The sequence below is a fragment of the Dipodomys merriami genome, unplaced genomic scaffold (genome assembly GCF_024711535.1).
Source record: "Dipodomys merriami isolate MVZ:Mamm:240054 unplaced genomic scaffold, mDipMer1.0.p SCAF_10, whole genome shotgun sequence".
NCBI lineage: Eukaryota > Metazoa > Chordata > Mammalia > Rodentia > Heteromyidae > Dipodomys > Dipodomys merriami.
Window position 1 is genome coordinate 48075189 of NW_027202271.1, and position 21930 is coordinate 48097118.

General features: G+C 37.3%; 1 long non-coding RNA gene across 1 annotated transcript; it reads left to right on the forward strand.

The window, feature by feature from the left end:
- Positions 1 to 1228: 1228 nt before the first annotated feature.
- Positions 1229 to 4405, forward strand: LOC138805686 (uncharacterized). The gene is made up of 3 exons (XR_011365620.1): positions 1229 to 1258; positions 1626 to 1754; positions 4292 to 4405. It is a non-coding gene; the product is annotated as an uncharacterized lncRNA (long non-coding RNA).
- Positions 4406 to 21930: the final 17525 nt, after the last annotated feature.

Genomic DNA, 21930 nt, shown 5'->3' on the forward strand with positions numbered 1-21930 from the left:
CAGCTAGGCCTGGTTAAATCTCCCCAATAGCATTGAATACTGACCCTCTCGCTTTCTAAAGTGACTCCTGAGTCTAAATTTTACAAAGGAATTTCATACCCATTTGCTACACTATACAGTGTACTTACTATATATCAGAATGTAGTGTTGCTTGGGTGAAATGGTAACAATGAGAACTGGTGTTCATTCCAGAAAAAAAAAGTACAAAGTGTTAAAGTCTTTGAAGAGAGGATTGTTTTACCTCTTATCTTAACTCAAGGACAAGCTACTTTTCTTTTTGTTATTCTATTCCCTGTCTTCTACTGCTGTTAAGTAGTCAAACACAAGGCATTGTGACTTCCTTTTACTCTTTAAAAGAAAATCCTTCAATTAATACAAAAAGTGAAAGTTAGACACTCACTGTAATCTCTCTTAAGGTCAAGGAATCTAAAGACCCAAGTTTGCCCCCTGGTTCTCAGGATCCATCAGGAACAATGTCTTAAGTCATTGTTTCTGAGCTTCTTTACTATTGCATGATTTAGATATGAGTGAGGCACTGCAGCTCGGAGATGGTTTTTTTTGGGGGGGGAGGGGTTGCTTGAGAAAGCAGTGGAGCCTTGAAAAAGAGGGGGGACTAGAAAGACTTCATTTCCTATGGGAACAAGTCTATGGGGTGGCTTTTTATGAAGAATGTTTTCAATGGGCCACACCCCTAGGCAAAAGCATCGGGACTCCTTTGGTTTTGTCTAAACCCCTTCTCCCCCCCATCCGTGCCGGAGCATATTTATTTACACTTGGGGTATTTTAAATCACCTCAATTTCTCTTGTCCTCATTAAATTGACTGTTTTTATGTTGGATGCTAATGGTTTGTGTTGTTGGTTTATTTTTTCCTTTTACTTGCTAACTCTTCCTTGTATATAATCTAAACACTTCAGTTCTACCTAGAAAAATAAGATGTTTGCATCAAATTCAACCTTTCAGTAATGGCAGATCAAGTCTCTCTTTGTAAAAGATCCAGGCTTAGTTCCTACAGTTTGATCATCTGCATCATTTCCATTTATTTCTCGTGGGTGATAAGACGACCTTTGCAGCTCACCAAAAAGCACTAGTAAATAAGGAGTTAAAATGAAAGCAGGCTCACTGGTTTGCTGAGATCTGTCAGAGTCTGACTGGCTGGCTACATATCTGTCTCTGGAACAATAGGTACCTGTATTCTGCACGGACTGCTGCGTAGCGCTAGCACTCTGGAGAAGGGCTGTCTCTGCCTGAGCTTTCCTGGTGAGAATCCCCAATGACAGTCCCACTTTTCAGGAGAGGAGAAAACAAAAACAAAAACAGCTAAATAACTAGCTGTCTACTCTCTTGATAAAGGACAGTGCTTTGATCATTTGTGCTCAGGCTTGACTTGGTTTTAGTTCTTAGGCTCAAGTCAGCCCTCTCTCTCTCTCTCTCTCTCTCTCTTTCTCTCTCTCTCTCTCTCTCTCTCTCTCATATCTTTTCTCTTTCTCTATTCTCTCTCTTGCTTTCTCTCTTACACACACACACACACACACACACACACACACACACACACACACACACACACACACACACACACACCTCTCTGTCTTATTCTCTCCTCCCTCTCTCATTTTTCCCCTCGTAGGTTCAAGGCAGGCAGATGACTGTCACAATCTGTAACTGAGGCACAGCGTAATAAACAGAGTGGAACCAGGTTCCACGATGACAACAGCCCGGACACCAGAGGGGACAGCAATGACCAGACAAGTTTTAGGTAAGAAAATACTGATGCGTACTCTTATTGTTGTATTTCTGCATGCTAGTGACTGAGGTGCCTTGGCAGAGAAGAAGTCTCCGCGGGGAAATATTTTTGAAAGGGCATCTTCTCCGCGGTGGCTGTCACTTGACCGGGATCTGTGTTGTTTCCCGGGCGGGCTTTGTGTGACTAAAATGATCTGAGGTGAAGTATGAGCCCCAGCCGGTGGAAGGGTGAGCTGATTTTTATGTCTATGTGGTGACATTTATCATGCTGTTTAAATTTATATCTGCTTTCAAAAATGTGTTTGATGATAGCAATGTTAGCAACGTTTCATGCAGTGTAGATCCTATGGCTGTGTAGAATTCAAGTGATGCTCTTTCATTCTTAATTTGTAATTATTTTTATACTCAACTCTACGGAGGTCAGAGAGTTTTTAAAAAATTAATGAGATTCCCTGTGGAGTTGAGAGATAAAATTATGCTGGTATATTTTTACTAAATAGATTTAACTGTCTTATTTTGAACATACTCCACTTGAAATATATGAAATGTGCAAGAGTTATGGCAATAGATATGATTCGGGAGATTAAGCATTTATTTTTTTTAATGACGGACATGGAGACCAAATTAGACTGTAGCGAGCAGATAAACATTGTGTGTGCAGTTTTAATGAAAACTTCATAGACATCCTTGTGAGAATGGAGAATATCTTATACTTTCGAGGAAATGACAAATAATGAATGAGCCACATGCTAAAAAAAATGTGTGAATGTGTGTTCATTTTAAGTCAGCAGATATTTACGCTTAAAAATGCTGGCATGAACAAAGAAACAAGCGTACCCATAGATGAGAATTCTTTGTCACAAAAAGAGAGAGAGAGAGTGAGAGAGAGAAAGAGAGAGAGGAGAGGGAAAGAGAGAGAGAAGAAAGAAAGAAAGAAAGAAAAAGAAAGAAAGAAAGAAAGAAAGAAAGAAAGAAAGAAAGAAAGAAAGAAAGAAAGAGAAAAGAAAGAAAGAAAAACAGAGTCTCAGGCATGGATTTAGGACATTAAGTGATTTTTACATTCTCTGTGCCCCACAAAAGGAATGAATGGGGTTGGATCCAGGCATTTAGAAAATGTACTGAAAACTTTCATTTCCCACAATTTAAAAACACTGTTTATGTTCCTGATAGAACACATTGTTTAATTGAGGGGAGCTGGGAAGCAGTCTGAATATACAGTAATCTGGGCTAAAGATTTTTTTTTTTAATCCTCCCCTCCCCTTCCAGTTCTCCACTTATAAGACCCATTCTGGGCTTCCTCTGATATATTGTTATGTAAATACTGTGCATCAAGAATAGTCAGACTATGGAGATTCAATTTACTTTGAAAGTTGTTCATTATGACTGGGATGAATGTTATTTATTTGATGTGATTCAAAGGCTGGAAATGACTTTTTCATTGTGGCACCTTTTGTAATGGGTGCTGGGTGATCTAATCTTTTTAATTTTGCCTTTCACACCAGTGGAGCTGAAAAGAGATCTGAACTCATTTATCGGTTGCTAGGTCTTTCTGGAGGCCTAAGTTCTCTTCGTGGTTGCTATGGCCAGTTTGACCTCAATCTCTATGGTTGGGGGGGAGGGTGGGGGGGAGGGGGGGACCGCCTTAAGCAATCTTTTATTTATTTATTTTTTAAATCTGAGGAGCATGTACCTTGATTTATATCCAAAACCGTGGCTGCTTGTCTTTGTCTGCCAGTAATAAATGGTGCCGAACAATTCATCAGTTCTTACAAGTAAACACCACTGTCCCACGAAAAATATGTTTTGTTCTGAGTTAATGGTATGGAACAAGGCATTCTCTACCAACAGCTATCTTTGATTGTGGTGGGGGCCCTCACTGGAACTTGGAGCAAAGTGGAGGAAATTGGCATTCATTTTCTTGTCCATTAGCATTTCAGTTGGGATTCCAGGATGGAGCTGTAGGTGGAGTGAGGGAAAGAGGGTGGGTGAGCTTTGCTTGCCCTCTTATCTTCTCTCGGGCTGAGGCTGCGTCTCCCAGTGGCTGGAGGTGGCTGGGGCTGGAGACGGAAGTCAGTAGTAGTTTGTGGGAAGAGGGGGGTGAGGGGTGGGGAGAGGTGGAAGGAGGGTGCCTTCTGCTTAGCCCCCAACGTTACACGAGGAGCTGTTCAGCTCCCGTCCCCTTCAGCCGCAGCAGGCTAGCTCTTGGAGGGAAAGTTGTGGCCAATATTGGTGTTCTGCTCGCAGGCTTACTTCTTGGTCCCCGGGACTCGCTGGTATCGTAGCATCTGGATAGAAAGCAGCCGCCGCGGTGGTGGGGAGCCGGGCGAGCATGCAGGGGCGAGCCCCGTCCCTGAACAGCTGCTCCTGGCTGCCTGCTAGGGAACAGGACGGACACTCTGCTAATAAGATAAGGTTGATCAAATACCTATCAGCAAAAGGCGTTGATTGCCTATAAGTGCTTTCAGCTTCCGTCCGAGGTCACGGCTATGTAGGGTCAGGTTTTTTTTTTTTTAAGTAATATGCTAATGGTTTTTATTCTAAATCGGCCAGCACTGATTATCTTCAGGCTCCTGAGAACCCCGTAAGAAGTGACGCCCTCCTTCAACTAAAAGGTAAAAAAAATCCAACGTTTTCCTTTCTTTTTTAAATTTTAAAATGCATTTTTCAAATCATCTCACCTACTTCTGGCCAGTAATGTTAAAAAAAATACTGCTAAGTATGACTCTTCACATTTGATTTAAAAAAAAAATAGGAAAGTTTTGAAGATAACAACTTAAAAGAAATTTAAGTCGTCTGACTTTTGCTTATAAAATATTATTAGGTACTGCCTATGTTTCTTTTCAGCTTTGGAGATAGGCAGCTTTATTATTTCTTTAGAGGAATTGATGGGGAGGGGGATGGGTGGCCATTAAAATAATATTCATTTTATGTAGATTTGATTCCTAGAACCAGTAAATTGCTAGCCAGAATTGGGTGATGTCAAAGATCTCTTCCTGATTCAAAATGCTTCACCCAGAACTAGTTTTCTGAAAGAACCCATAGCCCATTCCTCTATTGTTATAATTACACTTTACCCAACTCACAGCTCTTTTTATTTGAGCAGCCGTCAGAAGTTCTATGCTACCTTATCCAATGAGTCATTTTGTGGCTGGAAATAATTTCCAAATAATTGATTTTTTTTAATGAAGTTTTTTTTTCTTTTAAACTGTTATATTAGTGCTTTGTTAACCCCGGTTTTGCAGAATTCAACTTGTGGCTCCTTTACCAGGAATTCTTTCTCCAGGTCTTCCTGAAGGTAATATTTTATGGGAATGGTTAATTTCATTAACAAAATATTTAATTCTAGGTAGCTGAAGACAAATAATCCTTGGTATGTATTTATGTATGTATCTGAACCTATTTTGATAGAAAATGCTTTACAAATTTCACATCGTGTTTTGCTTTGCTGTTATTTCAATGGATTTTAAGTGAATGTTGGATAGCCCTCCATTTCCCGAAATGAGTAAATTCCCTCTCTCAAGAATCTGAGGAAAGGGCCTGTAATGACATTTTGATGACTTTCATTTTAAGGTGTAATAGAAATTGAGTAAAATATTTTAATAGCCTCTCTCTAATATCACATTCCAAGTATAATGTTTTTATTGCTCATTCTAGCTTACAATTTTCTGGGAGCAATAACGTTAGCTGGTAATCGTTTTATGTAGAGATCATTTTATTTGTCCTTATGTAAAAGTTATTTCAGACAAGTCTTAATGAATTTAATCCAGCTCAAACAATTCCATTTAACTCTTGAAATAAAATAATGTGTTATTTCTAGATTACTTCTACTTTCCCAAGGCATTTCCCAAGGATACTTTAGTTGTTTCTTCAAGAAAAGAACATTTGAGTTGATAGCATGTGATTTAAAGAGGAGAAGTAAAATGGCAAACTGAGAGAGCTAAGAAAACGGAAGCAACAAATACTAAGCGCTATCACAAAATTAATTTTACTTTGCCTTCCAGATGTTCTGTGACTTATAAGATTTAAAATTATATTAAGAAATTAAAAATATATACATAAATATGCAGATGTTATAGTTATTTTTACTGAACAGCCAAGTGTAGATAGATAAACTTAGATTTCAGTTAATGTTACAAGGAATATCTTTGTACCTCAATTCTTTAGGGGAGATATTCACACAAGTAAAGTCAATCGTGTAGCTTTTGAAGAATGACATCCTTTGGGAGCCAAAGTTGTGACATATTAGATCAATTTTCATCTGAGTCAAAATGAAGACTTCACATCAGTTTTTCTGTACAAGAACAAAAAGCAAAAAGCTTCCAGGTTTCATTGTTCTGCATGCTAATTAGAAAATATTTTCAACAATTTAACTTGATTAGAGTGAATATTGAAAGTCAGAATATAATGTTGCTGAATTAACATGCTATTAGTGTTAATTTTTATAAAGGTAAAATTAAGCTCTCATATCTGATTAAATTATTCACTTCTCCTGATCTATTTGACAGTATCCTGAACTTTGCTTTATTTGTAAATAATGTTACTTTCCAAATGGCATTCTTATAGAGCAACTAATGATTACTCATAGTTTATTTCTGCCTATAATAATTTTGATTTGTGTCTTTTTGGTGTATCATTATTCTGTCACCAGGAGAGTTGTTTTGACTTTGAAGCAATTTTTCTGACCCATTCATCTGAGTTTGGGATGAAAATTTGTCCAAAACTTATTTCATTAAAAATTGTGTTTGAATTGTATGATTTGAGTTGGTCTTGAGATTGTTTCAGGGGCTACTAGGGATGTGGGTTTGCACACACCCCTAGTAAGGTGTGTAATCTGCTCACAATATAGCATCAGCTAGGAAATTTATTGTGGAGAATTAACAGGTGTGGGGGGGGCAGCTGTGTTAAATAGATAGTGAAGTAGATATCACCCCAAAGAACTGTCCCAGCAAGCTGACAAAGGGCTATGGTCAAGTTTTATCATGGGTTTTATATTGAATCATCTTGATCATTCAACAGCAGAGTTTAATTTGCATTACTATCAGTTAGGTAGCTTTTATTTAAGTGACACCAGAATAATTTAAGACAATAAAAGTTGCCCTATAGAATTTAACTATACCCTCTATCCCTCACTGATAGTTGTTAAGACTTTTGAATTAAAAAAAAAGGACTAGTGGTCCTTATAATCAAGCACTTTTTCAAGAGATGAACTGTATGTATACAGTTTGTAACGACCTTGAATTCTTCTAAAATTACAAAACTTCACGAATGTCTAGTAGTACACCATATGGTGTTGAGAACCTTTATGTATAGGAATCTATGCAAGCCGTACATTTTGTCTTTACTATGTCTTGACATTATTTAGCCACAGTGTATTTATGATGTATAAATCTTTGAATTTTCTGTATTTTTTTAACGACTGAGTCCATAGATCAAATGCAAATACTGAAATATTCTACTGCTTAGGCATTTTCTTAGCAACAGAGAGTTGAAGACATACTCAGTGGTCAGCAACATAGGACATATATTAATTATCACAACCTTAAGACAAAACAGAGTCTATTGTAGACATTTAAAAATATATTGAATTTCCAAGAAACAGTTGAAGAACTTAATTTGAAACACTGAACTCAAGTAAATTATTTAAAAAATATCCTTCCCTATGGATTCAGAAAAGGGTTCATTCTTTCAGCAAACATTTATTCAATGATACCCAAGTAAAAGAATATTCTTTTGACTCTCAATTTAATCGTCTCCATTAAGAGGATCAAAGAATGTTGTGCACACACACACACACACACACACACACACACACACACACACACAAATATAGCATCATTAAACCCATCAAATGCTGTTTGAATAAAGAGGGCAGGAGGGAAAGATGGAATGGGAATATGTTAGAGGGGGTAAATTTATTCATACTGCACTGTGTTCATGTCTAGAAATATCACACTGAAACACCATCATATAAAAGTGTATGCTGATCCAAAAATAAAATAAATAGTCATTATTAATTCAGTATTTAAGAATATTTGTCTGATTTTGCAGATTGTAGGAATCTTACTAGCTGTACATATTTTATCACATCACAGCCCATATCATTGTAGAACTGTATTTCTCTTGTCTATTACACATACACACTCACACACACACAAGTTCAAGTGAACAATATATATGTCAGAATGTGTTTTAAGATTTAACTTACTTTAAGGCATTAAAACATGTTTCATTGCATCCTTTCTTCTACTGTTAAGCTCATGACGTAGCAAACAAATAGTTTTAGTTTGTTTTTGCTTTTATTCTTCCTCCCAATTTTTGTACTCTTTAAAGAGATTTCTAATTCTGAGTCGCAATTTTGAGCAAATTCTAATTTTAATTATTAATGGCTAGCACTTATTTAGTAGAATCCAGAAAATGTGCTAAGCCCTTTAGCTTTCTTTTCAATTTAATTTTTTTTCTGTCACCTTCTGAGAATGGAATCATCACCATCCTTGTTTGTAGATAAGGAAACCAAGGCTTTGGGAAATTAAATAACAGCTGACTACTAGGTCAGAAAGCTAATAAGAAATGGGATGACTCAAAGCCCAAGTCCTATCCACATTCTATTAATTTTTCTAGTCATTCAACAAGTATAATTGAGCCTCTATGAAGTCCTAAGTTGGTTCAAGATGCACAAAATAAAGCAAGGTCTATAACAGGCTTTGAAGACCTGCGACCCTATTGCCGAAATGTCTGTTCTTACAATTAAGGGACCTTATAACTACCTGGATACCTTTGCTGTTGTTCCTGTCTGTATCCAAGGATTCCTGAGAGGAAATAGGGGACGATTGTAAAAAGGCCATTGCACACCTGAAGGCTAAACTTCTCCCTCCCTACCCCCCAAAAGTTTGTCTTGGATTTGTTCTGACCATTACCAAGACTCACACAAAGCCTTATGTCCTCTAATATCTGGGTACAAGCCCATAACTCCTAGGAAGTAAGTTTTAGCAAATGAATCCTAAAATTATCTTACCTGAATCCATCATTTAACCCACAAGTGGCATTTGCAGTTTGAAAGTAGAGGAGTTATACACATTTCTTATGCTTCTGTTCGTGGATGTTCTCAGTCAGTTGGCAAGTTGGCAAAGAGTTCAGAGAACCAAGAGTGAATAAAGAAGGAAAAAAAGGAGGACAGGAAGGTTCCAGAATAAGAATCTATTGCCTAGCATAGGTCCTGGCATAGGGTAAATGGTTAATACATACTTGAGACAGGGAGGATGGAACAGAAGGAAGAAGAGAAGGATTGTAAGAAAACTGGCACGAGAAGAGAAAACAATGCTCCTGAATTCATAACACAGGTGCTCTAAAGATTTAGATATTTATATTACAGTTATAGATCCTGTTAAGGAATATGTATGTACATGTGGGGGGGTATATTTTTGCTTTAAAATACATTTTCTTCCTAGAGTAAGTTGTCACTTTTATCAACATTCATACATTTGATAAAGAATGAACTTTTGTTGTCTCTAAGAGAGAGTGCATTGTATGATGTTTGTATATTTATCATTAAAACCCACAGGTGGTTGACTGTAAATTGGTTTCATTATTTCATTATGCAGATGGCTATTCTATTTTCTTGGACATATTTCCTTATTATAAATTTACATGTCATTCCTTTTTTCTCCCTCCAACCCAAAGCCATCTTCTTAACCATTATGAAGTTCTATTAGTTAACACTTCATGTTGCAGATTTATTCTCATTAAACAACCAATTCTTTGTGCATATCTTCTCTAATAACAATCAGCTCTAGAGGTTAATTTATATATATATATATATATATATATATATTAGTTTTATTCAAAAGTATAGCCTTGACATCTCTTAAAAAATACCTGTTTTTATTTTTTGTGGACTCCCATTCTGTAAAGCAACTATTACCTCTGGCTTCTCTTATGTAGCTATTTCACTTCCTCTAAGAGCCATAATTGTATATGTAGATATGAATATAGATAGCACATCGAAGCATTATTATGACCTAACAAATATATAGCATCTACTAACTTAACTGGGTAAAGACTGTAATAGAGTATGTATATCTTTCAGTTTCTGGAGTGTGCTCTGCTCCAGCCGGAACATTCTTTGAGAATTCCTTTTTGCTATTGGAAATAGAACTTTGGCCATGAGACTCTGAGCTGTTCTGTGTTAAAGAAACCAAACAGGATTTCTGCCTGCTGTATTGGTAATAGCAGCAGCTGACTAGTTCATGAGAGTTCCAAAACTGAACTGGGCTCCAGATGCTGTCTTGATGTCAATAAAATTCTGAGGATGAGCTTGGCTCCCCTTTAACCCCAACTTTCTATGGTCCTTTCACTGTGACACTAATTTCAGGCATGAACCTTGGCACTTAGCTCCAGTGTGTAATTGTTGGTGTCTAACTGCCACCTGGGTGCACAGTTGAAAGTAGCAAATGGAGAATAATATTCAGCCCCTGTGATTTGCTATAAGAACACACTCCATGAAGCTGGAAAGGGAAATATTTAATCAGCCAGCTTTCTCCATTCAGTCCCAGTTGAGATGGTTGGAGGTTTTGGTTTGTGTTTTCCCTTTGAGTTAACTGGTGGTTTTCTCTCTGTGAAGATAAAATCCTTTGGACCTCTCTTGAATTCATATGATACACACTTTGAGGGCATTGTATATTAATTTGCATGTACTATCAGAGGGAAGATACTGGCAAATATGCTAAACGAACTGATTTTGGGGTCAAAAGATTACAGAAAGAAAAGTTGATCAATTCCTCTGTTTTACTGGTTGACTGTGGACTTAATATTAAAAATGAAATAAAATTCAAAAGGCTGTAAATGACACACAAATAATACCATTCCAATTTTAGGCATGTTGTATGATGATGCTGTTGATCTTTAAAAGAAATCCCATTTGGTGACATTTACAGAAATAGTTTCATGTTAGCAGCTTTTAATTTTAATTTAAAAAATATCAAGAATGGCATAACGTTCAAGTGGCAGGGAAATCACCTAGAAGGTACACTTGGAAACATGAGACAGACTCAGACTCTTAGCATCTGCGTTGCCAATATTTAGTCCAAGGAAATAGCTTTGGCAAGTAGGAAAATGGTGCAGAACAGAATTGTCTCTATAAATACACATGCCATCTTAAAGACTAGGTATTGTATTAAAGTCTGGTACTCTCAAAGTGCTAGAAGGACTTGAGTCCAAAGTTTGGTAGTCCTCACCTTAATTCTGCTCATTCAACGCAGTGATGCGAATTCAATAACCTCAGTTCACTCAACTGCTCATTTGATCTCTAATACTTCTGAGCAGCTTAAACCCTTCCAGTCAATTATTTCTGGGATAATTTTATTTGGTTTTTTCTTTTTTGGGGTTGGCTAAATTTAGTAAGATATACAGTTACATATGGCAAAGAATTTTTTTATTCTTTCCTACAAAACTGAATGTTTTAAGAAGTTTAGAAATTCTGTGTATTTGGGGAATTTACTGTTTCCCATTCCAAGCTGGGTAAAAGTTGACATCATGTGTGAGCTTTGAAATGAAAATGCTATCTCTTTGGCCCAATAAATAGGATTGTTGTCACAAAATTTGGAAAACTTGCAGTCATTCATTTGTTCAATTATTCTGTTACCTCCTTCCACCCCTCCCCTTTCATCTGACCAATGTTGCTAAGGCCTGTGAAGGATTTTATAAAAGGAGAAAATGGTGATATTTCCCTCATCAACTATAGTATAATTGGAGAGAGAAAAAGAACCTTAAGGACTAATTGGATAATATAATGAAATTACTGTTAGCAATCATACTTAATACTGTGCAAGAGAAAGCTATTTTCTCCCTGGTAGAAAGCAGTATTAGCAATCAAATACAGCTTTTACATCTAGAATATTAGGTCAGATAATTTGTTGTGAGAACAAGAAGAAGAAGATTCCGAATACAGGCTAGCTCTGGAAAATAGATTTCAGAATTTTCCATTGATTTCATCATCAAAAACACAAAGTATGCGGGGCACCGGTGGCTTATGCCATACTCAGTAGGCTGAGATCTGAGGATCACGGTTCAAAGCCAGCCTGGGCAGGAAAGGCCGTGAGACCCTTATCGCCAATAAACCACTCAGAAAACGAGAAGTGGTGCTGTGGAGCTCACCTTGAGCTGAAGAGCTGAGGGACAGCGCCCAGGCCCAGAGTTCAAGCCCACGAATGACAAACAAACAAACAAACAAAAACAAAAACAAAAAAAAACCCCACAAAGTATTCACTTCATGAAGAATTTAAAAAATTAACTCTGTGGTCCTATTGTAAAGAAACTGCCAAAAACTTATAAATCCCTTATTTGATTGAAGGTTTGTGATAAAAGCATGTATGTGAATATGTTTGTGGGTGTATGTGTATTGGGGATTGAAGGGTTAATGGAGTTTCGTGTTGTCCTAATTATACTAAATAATCTTTCAAATTTTTTTTACCATAATTGTAAAAATGAATGTTTGAAAACTAGTTTCATTATTGCTTATGTGTCTTTTGAATTATTTCTACTTCCTTACTATCTTAAGAAGAAAGCCTAATGTTTTCTACATGGTGGAAGAGTTTTTAAAGCTCATTTAGCCTTGCTGCCCATGGCTTGATATTCTGGCAAGAAATGGGATCATTTACACACATTTACAGATAAAACACTGTTCCAGATACAATCTAACCTCAAGCAAAGAACTTTTGTATTGGTTCAATGCCTATTTTCTGTCTTGAATATAGAAATTTAGGATATAACTGGAAAACAGTTTTGCATATATGATAATCCTTACTGTCCAGGAAAGCTAAAATTTACCCAACCAAAATTTTTTTCTGTAGAATTTTATTTTAAAAAGTCTTAAGAGTTTTGCTGTGGCTTTACTTACATGGGTATTGAAAAATCAAAAGCCCCATGATGATTTCTTCTCGTCCTTCAACTTGTGGATTCTGTATTTTATAGATGTGGAGAAAGGAGCCTTAGCTACTTTTGCCTTCTCCACTTAGATATGGGAAGAACTGGGAAGAAAAGTACATACCATGGGGATGGCATTCAGTATTCTCTAAGCAGAAGACTCATTTCCTTTTATTTGAAGTGGAGAGAGGGTGAGGCACACAACTGGCTTTCCTGAAGCTCTTATTGTGTGAAGGGAATTTTACCAGGTGCATCTAGAGAAGAATCAGAAAGATGCTTTGTGACATTCACTTGGAGAACAAGTAGAGGTAAAATCTAGGATACGAAGACTCAATTCTCACTATCTTTGGAGGCAAGGTACACCATCTACTTGTCTAGTTGGGAGCAAAGACAGGACAGTCCTTCTTGGGATTGTGAATGTTCTTTGGGACTCCCAAATAAGAGCTCCCCGCCTTCACTGCCATCTGCTCCAAGTTCAAGTTTAATTTCGTAGCCATTTGCAAAAGGCAGCTTTGAACTCCATATGATGTTGGAGTTCATACTCCGTACAAAGTATGACTGAGAAATTCCTCAGTGAGTTTTCTTTCCCCTACTTCCCAATCCCTCCTGATTAGATGGGACATGAAAATTAGTGACAAAGGGGCATTATTTTTGTCCTCTGTCTTATAAAAACACACAGACCACATTGTTGGGAGCAAAGAACAAGGAATAAAAATGACAACAGCATCAACTTAAGAAGCTGATGTATTATATATTGGGAAATACAGTATGTGGTTAAATTTGTGAATCAGAAGGTATGAAAGAAAATGTTTGGGAAAAGATCGAGTTTTGTTGAGTTCCAAATTCATCTACTGTTCAGTTTTACTTTGACTTGCTGGATCATAATGTCCTATATCTTCTACATGTTCAAATTGAATGTCATATGTCTGTAGTAAATAAATGATAGAGAAGGCATCCTTGCATTCCTTATTTCCCAGAGATAATATAGCCCTTTGGTATGTCTTTAATATACTTATTCATTCATAGTAATTTAACTTTGTTATTTGTTGTTTATCATCATCAAGGAAATCACCCCTATTATAGACTGAATGCATTTTTAAAGAATGGTGCTTTTAATGGTGAATACATCTTGCTAGGCTTTATCTTGAAATATTTAAACAGAAAATCTAGGTTATAGTACTCCACCAATGTCTAGGAGCACAGTGCAATTTTCTTGTACCTCTGGTGAATTCGTTTCTTGTCAGTAATCAATGAGTTCCTTATTCTCAAATGCCTGTTCCAATTTTTTCAGACGATGGAGACTGGTCCTTATTTCAATCATTTTTGCATTGAAGTTTAGAGCTCTGTGATTTTGAGGGCCTTTGGTGTTTTCTTTGGTAGTCTAGTAGTCTAATATTTGGGGCCCGACGTTGAAAAAGAGATTATTAGAATGTAGGTATCTTCGTATTCTGGTGTTTGGGGATCTTTTCATCTTATCTCCTTCTCTTCTGAGAAAATCCCCAACCTTTGTGGCAAGAAGGATAGAAACTTTGGACTCAAACTAAATTAAATCACAATCTAAGATTTGCTGTGACCTTACTATGAATAGCTTAGTATCACCCAGGAGGATAAGATCTGGGGATTTTAGTTCAAAGCCAACCTGGAAAGAAGGTCTGTGTGACTCATATATAATTAACAACCAAAAAGCCAGAAGTGGAGCTGTGGTTCAAGTTGATAGATCTTTGAGTGAGAAAGCTGACTTGAACTCAGGTCTGAGTTCAATCCCCAGGACCAGGATACAAAAATCTTAGTGTCTTTGAAATGCAGTTTCTTCTGCAAATGAAGGGTTTTATTCAGTTTCCATATCTAACATTTCTTCAGTACTTCCCACATGTCAGGTATCAATCAGCCCCATACAGGCTATACAAGTTATTATTCGCCATTTGCAAATTACTTCCTGGAGATTTGGAGCAATAAAGAAAACCCATCTCAAAATGGGAACCAATTGTTAACTAGTGAAACCTTTGGTTTAATGGTTCTTTTATTTCAGTGGATTTGCTTTGAGGAGCCAGAAGTAATGAATAGATGAATTTGATTCATTCCCCAAATGTTAGTTAGCTTAGGCTTCTGAGTATGGAATTAGAGTAATGCTATCATATTAATATTATATTTTAAAACTATAATCTCAATTTCACCCATGTGGGTGTATTACATACAGATGCTATTTACGAGTATGTTTTGTAAGTGGCTGGAAGGATTACCTGTTTTGAGATCTTCTTTATGCTTTTCTTTTCGAAGATGTTGACGGGACTCTCAACTCAAGGAGGCATAACTTCTATTCAGTAATATCTGTGGATAAATATTTGTTGCAGGGAATTGACTGAGTCTAGAAGGCAATTTTTATACCTTAGATGAGGAGTGGATGCCATTTGCAAAAGAGCTTGACATTCTCAGGGAGTGGTTTTGGAGCTTTAAAGAATTTTCTACTTGTGATTTGTATAACTTGATAAGGGGAAAGGAACTCATGAGAATGATTTACTTAGAATTGAAAACTTTCATTTTATTGTGGCTTTCTCTGTTGCCCATTCCCAGGACTTTGTTCACTTCACCCTTTTCTCCTACTTCATCTGTAGGCTCTTGAAGTCTGTGGGATGTCCAAGTGTATATAGAAACTCGGAAATAGCCCAGTCCCTTTTGGTTAAGAATAACATGTCAGTTTTCTTTTCTTGCTTTTGTGTGCACTCTGGAGCTCTCCCATGCGTGGTGTTCCAGTTGACTTCAAAGGCAAGGCTATGGTTGGATTAGCTCCACAGGACAGAAAGCAAGGTAAGAAATAGGCTTAGTATTTTCAAGACCTACTGGGGAGCTGATAGAGACAAGCTATGTGCCAACCAAGATGATTTGTTCATTTAGAACAGGTAGATTTGCTTTCAATAACACTTTTTTATTTTATTGTTGCCATTAGATTTTCTACATTAAAAAATTATGATTGGATACCATCTTTTAGCTTGATGTATAGCTATAATTCCTTTACTTTAGGTTTAAAAATCTAATAAAGGAGATACGATACATTTGGAGGAAGAAAATGCTATGAACGTCATGGAAGCATGAAATGTTTATATCATAGAAAAGTTTTAAGTATTAAGAATATGAATAGAACTTTGTTCCAATGGCTCATGCCTGTAATCTTAGCTACTCAGGATACTGAGATCTGAGGATCATGGTTTGAAGCCATCCCAGGCAGGAAAGTCCATGAGACTCTTATTTAGAATTAACCCCCCCAAATGCCAGAAGTGTAGCTATGACTCAAGTGGTCGAGTACTAGCCTTGAGCAAAAAAGCTTAGCAACAGTGCCCAGGTTCTGAGTTCAAAGCTCAAGGACTGGCACCAAAGGAAAATAAATAAAGAGTAGTTGCAATGGAGGGGTCTTTGCTTTTCAGATATTTACAGGGAGAATAGAGTTTCCATAGAAGGCTAGAAATAGGCATGGTGGGGAGAAGGAAGGAAGGAAGGAAGGAAGGAAGGAAGGAAGGAAGGAAGGAAGGAAGGAAGGAAGGAAGGAAGGAAGGAAGGAAGGAAAGAAGGAAGGAAGGGAGAATGAGTATGTTAAAGACATTATTACAAACTTAGGACACTTTTTTGAAAAAGGTTTAGAAATGGATGATCAGAACATTAAGATGACTTGTTAAGAAAAAATTGTGTAGGAATAAAAGAGTTGGGCATGATAGTACAAATCTGTAATACCAGCTCTCTGGGCACTGATGTAGAAAAATACCAAATTCCAGGCCAATTCCAGGCCATCTATATGGTAAATCCCTTGCCCCAATAAGAGAAAAACAACAAGTTTTTAAAAAGAAAAAGTTCCCAAGATAGTAATTAAGAGGACTGAGACAAAGAGCAGATAAGGTAGTAGAGTGAAGTGCCCATGTATTTGGCGAAGTTAGGAAAGCTAAAATACAAAATAGAAGGAAACATAGACATGGGAAGAGAATCCAGAAGTAATGAGGTCCATGGAAACAGTTTGAACACATGTATTGAATATTCATAGTTATTTTGAAGACTTAGGAAGGCAAGCAAAAGTCTTAACTTTCAGATATCAGAAGGACAGATAAAAGAGAATCCAACAGGTTTTGAATGGCAGGGGTGGATACAATAAAAGAGATTTTAGTACGTGTGAAGGAGAGAAGTATTATACAACACAAAATCCAACGACAACAAACTCCAACACCACAGAAGGGAGGATTCAGAAACAGGAAAGGAAAGAATGGAACCAATGATTGTTTGGAGGTTTGGCTTCTTTATTGAAGAAGTTATACATGGAGCCAAGCTAAGTTAAAGAATAGAGGGACAAATGTACTTATTGTCATGCTTTTACTTCTGCCTCTAGAATGAAGAAGAAAGGGAATGAGAATATTTCTTTGCAATTTAATTTATTTAGTTTGATCTCCAGGAGCACAAGTATGTGTTGGTTAAATTTACACAAAGCAAAAAGCACTTTTTAATTTCGTGACCCCCTTATACTCCAGCATGGATTGAGGTCACTTTTACTCAGTGTTGTCTGGGGAGACTCTACAGAAAGAAGCTTCAGCCTGTGTGGTAAGCCAGTTCATAGATCCTGTGTTATGAGCCTCAGATTGAATCTCAGACTGTGGTTATTTCTCCTAGTGAATAGAGTAGAAGGAGAAATGAGTCATTTGTCTCTCGAAATTGTCATTCGGAGGTTGCTTTTGGAGACGCTGACATGTTTGCTGAAGCTAGAACAATCCTGCTTTGATTTGTCATCAGACCCTTAGTATTGGCCTTTGAAAGGAAAATATTATGTGATTCAAATGAGCTTTTCCATTGCAAAAGAAAAGGCTATCCATACAGCGATCTTTGCCCATTATTAGCAGTGGATGTTTCTATCTTAATATACTGTAATTTTATGGCCTCAGAATCGCACAGTATTTGCTTCCATTTCTGCAAAACATATTTGATTTAATTTCCTAAACCTTAGAATTATAACTGGATTATTTATCATGATGTTTCCCCCACCTTTTATCTGGAAATTCGGGAAAAGGAAACTATCAGGGGAAAATGAGGATATGCCTAATTTCATAGTCATAATGAAGACTGACTTCAGAGAGGGGACTTATTTAAGGTTTCATGATTGGTGGTAGTAGAGCCAGGAATAACATATTCCTACTCTTTTCACTCTGTTGCACTGTCTGTTCCCAGGTCAGGAGGCTGTAAACTATAGGGATTTCCAGATGACTATAATTGCCATCCAGCAATAATTCAGGTCTTATCATGGTAGGTGCGTTAGCATATACTCACCATCTGTTGCCCAAGCATTACAACACAGTGCAAAGTACTCTGTGAATGGTAGAGAAACTTAAATCAGAATGAAATAAGAGATTTTTACATCAGAGTCCTGAAGACATAGATCACCTTTTCTCTGATTTTTGTAAGAGATTTAACAATAAAATGGCAAATCTGACCTCCTCTTATTTTATATTTTACTTGCTAAAGAGGCTGCCATCCCAGAATCTTAGAGTAAATTGCCTGGAAATTTTCTCAACTGTGAAAGTGGCAGGAAACAGAACCAACAAAGGGAGGGTGAAAAGGGGGATAGATCAGCTTCTAGGTGGGCTTGGTCTAGTTTGGCACTCAAACACAAATGACCACTGGTTCAAATACAGGCCATGGTTCACCTGCTCTGAATGTCCTTTTCCTCTCCGGGTCTCTCCATCTTCAGTTCTGATCTTGGTCATCCTTGCCTTATTTAATCTTTTAAAAGAAAGCTCCTTCAACATGTACTTTCATGTGTACGTTATTCAGAAATTTTATATGTAGCTCAAGTCCTTGTGGTAAAATCGAATCTGGAATATTCTACTGCTTTCCCTGTCTGTCACATTGTGCAGCTCAGCATCCAACCCAACCTATGCAAAACATCCTCATGCTGATTTTTTATTCTATGCCATCTTGTAATAGCACCACCTAAACATCTATTAAAAGCAGAAACTCAAGAGTGATCACAGTTCCTCTTTTCCCACTTTTGGTGTTATTTCACATAAGGCTATTGCCAGATTGAATGAATTTTCTGTCCTAAATATTTCTTAGAGCCATCTATACTGTCGTCATCATTGTTGTCATCATCATCACGGTTGCAGTTCAGTTCTACAGCAACTTGTAGTTTCTCTACTGCCTCTCTATCTGTCCCATTAAAATGGCTCATCTTCTATGGTTCTTGTCACCATCCAAACCACCCCATACTCAACCCTAAGTAGCCCTGTTGCTTGAAAGATTGGAATCTTCTTGTGTTTATCTTCCTTCTAGGTAAAGCAGGAGGTAGCTCTGACTGCTGGTCTACCTCAAATTTCCTACTTCTTCTCTAGTTTTGTCTGTAAACACTCACTTTCTGTCTTTTGTGTCGTTCACCATCAACATACCACAGTTTCAAATTCTGTACTCAAACCTTTGCATTACATTCTTTATGTTATCTCCGAATCACTTCTTACTCTCTCATGGTTAACTCCTGGGCTTCCTTTAGTCAATTCCAAGTGTATCACCTTTTCCAAGGACATAATGCTTTTGTTCCTGGCCCCCAACCCTACCCTTCATTTGACATGCCCATATGTCCATGCCCATACAATGTACCTTGATCAGAGATTCACCCCCTCCTCCACCCTCCCTCATCCCCACTACTCCTTTCTCAGACCAGTCTCAACAAGCTTCACTGTTCTATTTCCTACATGTACATACATATATATATATATATATAATATTATTGTTATTTTTTGGTCAGTAGTAGGGCCTGAACTCTGGGCCTGGGTGCTGTCCCTCAGCGCTTCAGCTCAAGGCTAGTACTCTACCACTTGAACCATAGCACCACTTCTGGCTTTTTGTTTCTGCTTATGTGGTGCTAAGGAATCGAACCAGAGCCTCATGCACGCAAGGCAAGCACTCAACCACTGGGCTACCTTCCCAGCCCTACATATAATATTTTGGCCACCTTCACCCTTCTTTATCCTCTCCATTTGACCTTTTCATTCCCACTAAGTCTCACATCCTGCACAGAACCTATTGTACATCCCTGTCTTTAAGTTATTTTTGTTGTATGCTAGTTGTTCAAAGAGATTAGTGTTACTTGGTGCCAGTGGCTCATGCCTGTAATTCTCCTAGCTGCTCAGGAGGCTGAGATCTGAGGGTCATGGTATGAAGCAGCTGGGACAAGAAAGTCCATGACACTCTTATCTCCAATAAACTATTGGGGAAAAAAAATTGCAAGTTGAGCTGTGGCCCAAATGGTAGAGCACTAATCTTGAGCTACAGAAGCTCAGGGCCAGCACCCAGGCCCTGATTTCAAGCCCTAGGAACTAGCACAAAAGAAGAAAGAGATTTCACACATTCTTATACAATATTTTAACCAGACTGACACCTCCCCCACCTCAGTGACTCTGATATCCTTCATTCCATGATCCACTCTTAGTCCACAGCTTTCAGTGTGCTGATTTTTGTCATTTTCATTCACAGATGCAGTGCATTTCAGTATTGTTCACACTGCGACATTCTATCTCTCAGAAATCCCTGGAAACAGTCTCATAATTAGTAAATATGTGTGTGTCTCATATATCCAATCCCATGTAAGTTTACATATGTTACACAACTAGAAAGGTATATTTTATGTCTCTACTTTCAAATTACATACCTGAGGCATAGATTCCCCAGGATTACCACATACCAAGCCAAAAGAACTCTCTGCGAAAGCTTTATTTATCTCTATTTGGGAGACATTTTCTTCTTCATACCAAAAAGTAGCACACTGAGTGTTGCTATCCCCAAAATAATGCACATGCTATTTTCTCAGGAAGAAAAGTGAAGTTTAATTTTTGTTGTTGTTGTTAATGAAATGCCAAACAAGCCCAACCAACTTGCCAGGCAGAATTAAATTGGAGCATCTTTGGCAGTTAGGCTATGTTGCTCCATCCATGCAAATGTTTTTGCAAAAATTTAGCTTAAGCAATTTTAATTTGGGGGCTTCCTGATTTGTTTCTAAATAAAACTAGGACATTCAGCAGTTGGGGAAGTATTCACCATATTATAAACACTTCCAGAATCTTTAAATAAGACCAATCACAACCATAATCATTCTACTCAGGCCTTTCTTGGTACCCTGTACTTGTGTCTTACATCAACATGTGTGTAAAGGAATGGCAGGATTTTAAAAAACATTGCTTATAAAGCAGTGTTCTATTCTTTTTATCCATGTTTCATAGCCCTATTTATTCACTCTTCCTCCTAGCATCAGAGAGGGAATGAACACACGTTTGAAAAAAATCACTGTTAAAAATAAGGATTCCCAAAAAGAACACAACAAAATGGAAAACAGACACATATGGTCATTTCATTTTTCCCAAGACCCTGCCCAATTTTTATTAAAGTATTGGAATTTGGCAACTTTATTCTCTTCTGAGCCAGTGAGTGAATATTTTTAGCTCTCATAGCATTATGGTCTCTGTTGTGAATACTCAACCCTTCTATTGTAGTGCCAAAGCAACCAGAGACAAGATATAAACTAGTGAGTGAGACTGTGTACCAATAAAACAATGGACAAGACAGGCCACAATGTAGGTTTGGTTCCCTGGGTTTTTAGTTTGCCAGTTCCCATTGAGCTTCTTATTTCCATTAGGAATCTATTGGTCTTGAAAATAAAGGCAAATGTATCTGTTCTTCTTAGTAAAATTAAAAATTGTATGTAAATGATTTAAGGATTAGAAAAAGTTGATGAGCCTTTAAGGAATTTTTTGAAAAATATTAGAATGGATGTTTTTAAGAAGTAGGGTACAGGTTTTATCTCTAGTGATTTAATCTCTCCAGTTTAAAAAACATAATAAGGACAACCCTGTTTGTTGTGAATGTGAGTGACAGATTTACTGTTAGTTTCTATTCCTTAGAGACTTGAGGTTTGCATGGGCATCATGTCCCAGATGAAGCTTTGTAGGTACTTGTGAAGGCTAAGTGGACATATGCTGTGTGATCAACATGGATAACCGTGAGTTTAATTTCAAAGAGTTCTATTACCTTCACTGTTCCCCGTGGACAACTGCTATGGCTGACAGCTCTTTCATTTCTTTAAAATTTAAGTATAAAAATAGTAGTAGCCATGATGACATTTAAAGAATTTTTAAAAATGCCCCTCCCCCCAGGTCCTGTCCCTCCCCTTCCAAATCTACTGTTTTTCCAGATAGAACAGCCATTAACAGATTGATTTTCAAGCCTTTAGCACATTTCTCATACATATATTTGGCTGT